Source organism: Neomonachus schauinslandi, chromosome 7 (assembly GCF_002201575.2).
Source record: "Neomonachus schauinslandi chromosome 7, ASM220157v2, whole genome shotgun sequence".
Lineage (NCBI taxonomy): Eukaryota > Metazoa > Chordata > Mammalia > Carnivora > Phocidae > Neomonachus > Neomonachus schauinslandi.
The window spans coordinates 116,831,081-116,836,484 of NC_058409.1; the positions used below are offsets into that span (position 1 = coordinate 116,831,081).

Sequence of the window (5,404 nt, forward strand, 5' to 3'; positions counted from 1 at the left end):
ATCACATTTTCACCAAATGAGTCTATGTTATTTAAGGACATTCATGTATTACCTACATCATCTTGTCTATGCCCTGTGGTAGGGCTCCATCCTTGAGGAAACAGCGGCGTAGTGGAGGGTCAAACACCTAACAAAATCAGGCTCTACCACTCTGCTGTCCCAATATCCACAGTCAGTGTAACCAGCAGACTGACCGGGTGCTTACGTGAGCCCGACAGAACACACTTTACCCCTGGACAGTGCTGGGATAGACATCATCACCAGGTGCTTCTGTCTTTATTTCTATGAGCCCAAGCCCTATTCTAATGGACAAACTTTTTTTGTTGGATACAGCAATCCTTTTATAAGGAAATAGCCCAAGTTTTTAAACCAGGGACAGTTTGGTCTCTTTCAAGTAACTTCATAAATCTCTAATCTGATAGAGTATGTGTTTATTACACATTTCAACTCTTAGAATACGATCTTATTTCTTTCCATTTTATGTTTTTAGAAGATCACTTAAAATTACATCCGTGTTCTATCTGTAACTACAAAATACTCTGGCAACTTGTGGGAGTGGGAGTGGGTAGGTATATGTACAGCGACCAGGTCTAGGGTCATATAAGAGGTGACATTAAAGCTCAGGCTACAAGATGAATTTGCTTTCTTTAGATGGAGAGAGGCAGCAAAGTTAATCTAGGGAGAAGGAACAGCATGTGCAAAGGCACAGAATACTGAAAAAATAAAATATATGCAGGGACTAAAAGTAGTTAAATATGATCTGGGAGCAGACTCTCAGAGGGCATCGTTCCTGCATAAATAAAAGAACCCCAAATTCATATAATAGTAATTAGTATGGCACAGAGGTAAAAGACATCAGGACTTAAAGTCAGATTTGTGCTATTATCTCAGTTTCAGAAATTACTCTTTGCATGACCCTCAGCAAATTCTTAACATTATTATAAGCCTCCATTTCCTCACCTGTAAAATGGGAAATAATAATTCTAGCTGTTCCATAGAATTATTATGAGGATTAAATTCAACAATATCCTTAGACCAGTGGTTCTCAACTAGGGGCAATTTTGCCCCCCCCCCCCCACTGCCCCGAGACATTTTGTAGTGTCTGGAGATACTTTTGATTATCACGCCTGGGAGAGGATGAGAGGCTGCTCCTGGCACATAGCAGATGAAGATCAGAGATGCAGCTTCATATCCTACAATACACAGGACAGCCCCCCACAACAAAGGCTTATTTGGACTAATATATTAAAGATGCTGAGGTTGAGAAACCCTGGCTAACCCAATACCTAGCTTGCAGTATGCAGCCAGTAAATGTGATCCCAAAAGAGAAGGAGGAGGAGGGGAAGGGATGATACTGTACAAAGAAGATGAGTTCACTGCAGCTGCCTTCTCGGCAGGTGAATGCCGAGCCATCATGACCCATTGTCACCAAGTTCACCCCCAGTCCCGGCCACCAGCTGTCTTTCTACATGGACAATTGGTTGTAGGGTGACTGGATAAGAATTATAGACTGGTGGGCCCTGGAAGAGGAGTCAAGCACCTGACCACAGTGAAGTTTTCTAAAACAGGGAGAGTGACCAAACCTCCCTGTAACTGACACATGGCCACCATCTCCCATCCAATGAGCAAGTATCTCGGGCCTGAGAAAACAAATGGCAAGACTCAGTAACCAAGTTTGACAGGTCATTCTGTCCACGAACCTTGAAATAGTGAATCATCACAACTCAGGTCTAATGGACCACCCATGTATTTAAAAGGGGTCTCGGTACACTATTCAAACAGGTCTTGCATGTAAAACCCGGGAGCCAGAAGACTTCTGATGATCCTTCTATCCAGACGATGGTGAGGCAAACCTAGGAGGGGCTGAGGGACTGGAACAGACGATGCCCTGAGGAGCATATAGTCTCTGTGATAGTGAAGCCTTTCTCAAACTAAGCTTCAGCTGACCACACTTTGGCAGAACAAAATACAGAAGCAAGGCTCTGCCAACAGAGGCTTGAGCCACAAACCAGAGAGCAATGTGCATGTATATATGATGTGGAAAGAACTGCTTGTCAGCTGTTGGTTTTTCTCAGCCACATCACACATGGGGTGGTATCATCTTCAAATTAGGAAGGACAGTTTGATTCTTTGACAACCCAGACAAGCGGGGAACTAATGAAGGATAATGCCCTATGTTGACAAGTTAATGTCTCAGCGGGGAAGACCAATTAGGAAATGTGTCCTTTAGGGTGCTGCCTATACCTCCAGAATCGATTCAAACAATGTCTTTGTTTGAACTGACATCTCAGGATAATGGATAAAATCCTGAGGCTCTGGAGTCAGATGGCATGGGGTTTGATTACTAGCTCTGCCGTTCGCTGACTGTGCAATCTAGGAAAAGCTATTTATTGAACGTCTCCAAATACCCATTTCCTTAATGGGAAGAATGGCAATAATGACAAATGGGGTTGATAACACTGGCAACCCTGTGGAGTCGTGGTGAGCGTTAACACGTGATACTTCCGGAAGAATTCCTACCATCGCCCCTAGCAGAGTAACTCCTTGGTAAATACCGGCTGTCTTCTGGCCATCATGGTCTGTCCAAGAAATCACTTACATTTTCCTCACAGATCATGTCCTAGTTTTCAGCACAAAGGACACAGGTCCTATCAATCATATCACATGATGATAACTGTCAGTTGGGGCACGGGGGTCCACATACACTACACAAAGAAGTGTAAACAAAAACTGTGACTGGTGAATTTGTTCCTGATTCTTCCTAGACCTGGACATAGCCTTTCTCCAGTTTTGGATGTATCCATTCAAATGTATGTCCTTTTCTTTTTCACGTCCATATTGCTACCATTTGGGGAAGAATACATATTTCTTTTTAATTTCTTCCCCACACTCTTTTCTTGCTTTGCTGTGATACTTGCCATCCACTGTAGCATCCTTCAGGTTCTGTCAGCAACAGAAGCTCCTTGGGGAAAGGTTTGCTGTCAGTCACTGCAATCATTCAATCTCAGGGACTGTAACGAGAAAATGAAACCATCTTTTCCTGAAGTTTAGAAGAAGCTAAGCTATCACAACCACCACACATCAGAACATAAATGCCTTGTGCTCGCTTCGGCAGCATATATACTAAAATCAGAATGATACAGAGAAGATTGGCATGGCCCCTGAGCAAGAACATAAATGTCTCGACTGAGCTTGAAGGGACAGTTTGTCCCTGAAACAAATACTTGGTAAATATAAGTGAGTTTCATAGATAAAGGCAGAGTGGTAATAGGTTAGAATACTGGAATGAGGAAAAAAGGAAAGAAATGTAAACTTAATTGAATTGACATTTTCCATGATTGTTTTGTGACTCGGAATATATCAGTCTTGATTGGTAAGTGAAACATGATGAGAAATGTCAAGAATGTTAACTTTTTTTGAGGGCTTACTATGTGCCAGGCACCATATTAAGTCTTTTATATATATTGTCACAACAATGTGACAAGGTGGAAACTATGGCACCCTCATTTTCCAAGATGAGGGAAAGGAAGTTTAGAGAGGTGAAGTCGCAAGATTACACAGCTAAGAAAGGGCAGATCTAGGGTAAAGTCAAGTAGTATGAATCCAGAGACTTCTCTTTCAACTCCTACACTTTAAAGCCTCTAAATGAAAGAAAGGAATACTGCCTATCACGCCATTTGAAATCTGGACAATAACCCATTTCACAAAGTAACACTATGAAATGGAACGATTACTCTCCACATTTAACAATTTAAATGGTTTTGTTTCCAGCCAAAGATTAATGCTGCATTTTAAGGAGAGGAAAGAGAATTTTTTAATTCACTAGGCTTGGACAGTTAGCCCACAAAACATTCAAAATTTGGTGATTGTTCCTAATGAGTATTTTTTTTCTTTCAAGAGCTTAATATTTTTACTGAAAAGGAAGAATGAGATTTTCTCCAAGTACTCTAACAACTCTAAAAGGCTGTCTTGAATTTTTCTAATTTTTCATAGCCTTATTCTATTTAATTCACAAATTTCCCCTTGCTTCCCCTTCAGTGAATAAACCATAAACCCAATCTTTTTCTAATTGGCTCACAAGCACCATCTGGTGAAGAAGCAGAATAATTACAGAACAGTTCCTGCTGAGGATCACGATTTAATCTGTACTAATTAAACCCGAATGAGCACCATTTTACCGCTGTTCTAAAAGAGAATGAGATTTGTGAAATGCAAACATTATGGCTAAGGTCAAAAATATGCATTCCAAGTTTTGTTGTTGTTTTGAATTTTTAGAAATTGAGAATCAGCTTGCTTTCTATTTCCAATTCCCATCAGCCTTTCTACTACCAAAGACTATGGGTCCTAAAACAGCATAAAGTGGCACATTTCACTGTACCAATATCCCAGGGTAGTTTTGACATTTCATTTTCTGTATCAGTCCATGCACTACTTTCTTCCTCCCCCCTTTCATTTATCACACTAAAATGACTTTTTTAATATATTCACCTAGCCATTTATCAAGGACAATCTCTGCCCTCAAGAAGCTCTCTCTCCAGCAGACGTAGACTTTAGGGAAATAAAATATTACAGGTGTTCTGACAGAGGTAATGTGCTCATAGACTATGTTAATTACAGTGGTAGTATCCTAGAGAAGAGACATTTTCCATAGTGGCTGGTCAATGGTGTCAAATGCTACAGAGATGTCCAAGAAAATAAAAGAAAAAAAAATGAAGCGGGGGGGAATAGGAGGGGGAGACGAACCATGAGAGACTATGGACTCTGAGAAACAAACTGAGGGTTTTAGAGGGGAGGGGGGTGGGGGATGGGTTAGCCTGGTGATGGGTATTAAGGAGGGCATGTATTGCATGGAGCACTGGGGGTTATATGCAAACAATGAATCTTGGAACACTACATCAAAAACTAATGATGTAATGTATGGTGACTAACATAATAAAATAAAATTTTAAAAAAAAGAAAAGAAACCATTTTCCTCTTACCTGTCATTAGGGCCACATTTTGAGAAATGCTTCTCCAGGTCAATTACTTCCCAGATATTCTAAATTGAAAAATAAACAGCAGTTATCCCTAAGGAAATAAAAGTAGAAGCTTTTGATTTCACAACCCTCAGAGGATTATAAAAACGCTATTCATAAATTGAATATTGGCTAAATCATGATTGCCATTCTTGCTCAACCCATTCAAAGTCAGAATAGCAATGTTAAAATAAAACATAAAGCTCCAACACTTCCTTTTTTCTGCTCACATTAGTAAACCCACTATAAATGATTTTGTTTAATTATTACATATTTTAATGAAGATAAATGTGAGAACTACAAAGTGTATTAAAGCATTATAGTTCTGACTTGCTATGGTGATCACTTTGCAGTGTATACAAATATTAAATCCCTATGTTGTACACCTG

The 5,404-nt window shown here is 40.0% G+C and overlaps 1 non-coding gene across 1 annotated transcript; it reads left to right on the top strand.

Moving 5' to 3' along the window:
* The first annotated feature begins 3,099 nt into the window (after positions 1-3,099).
* LOC123325402 lies at positions 3,100-3,206 on the top strand. The gene has a single exon (XR_006540411.1). It is a non-coding gene; the product is annotated as a U6 spliceosomal RNA (small nuclear RNA).
* The last annotated feature ends 2,198 nt before the right edge of the window (positions 3,207-5,404 follow it).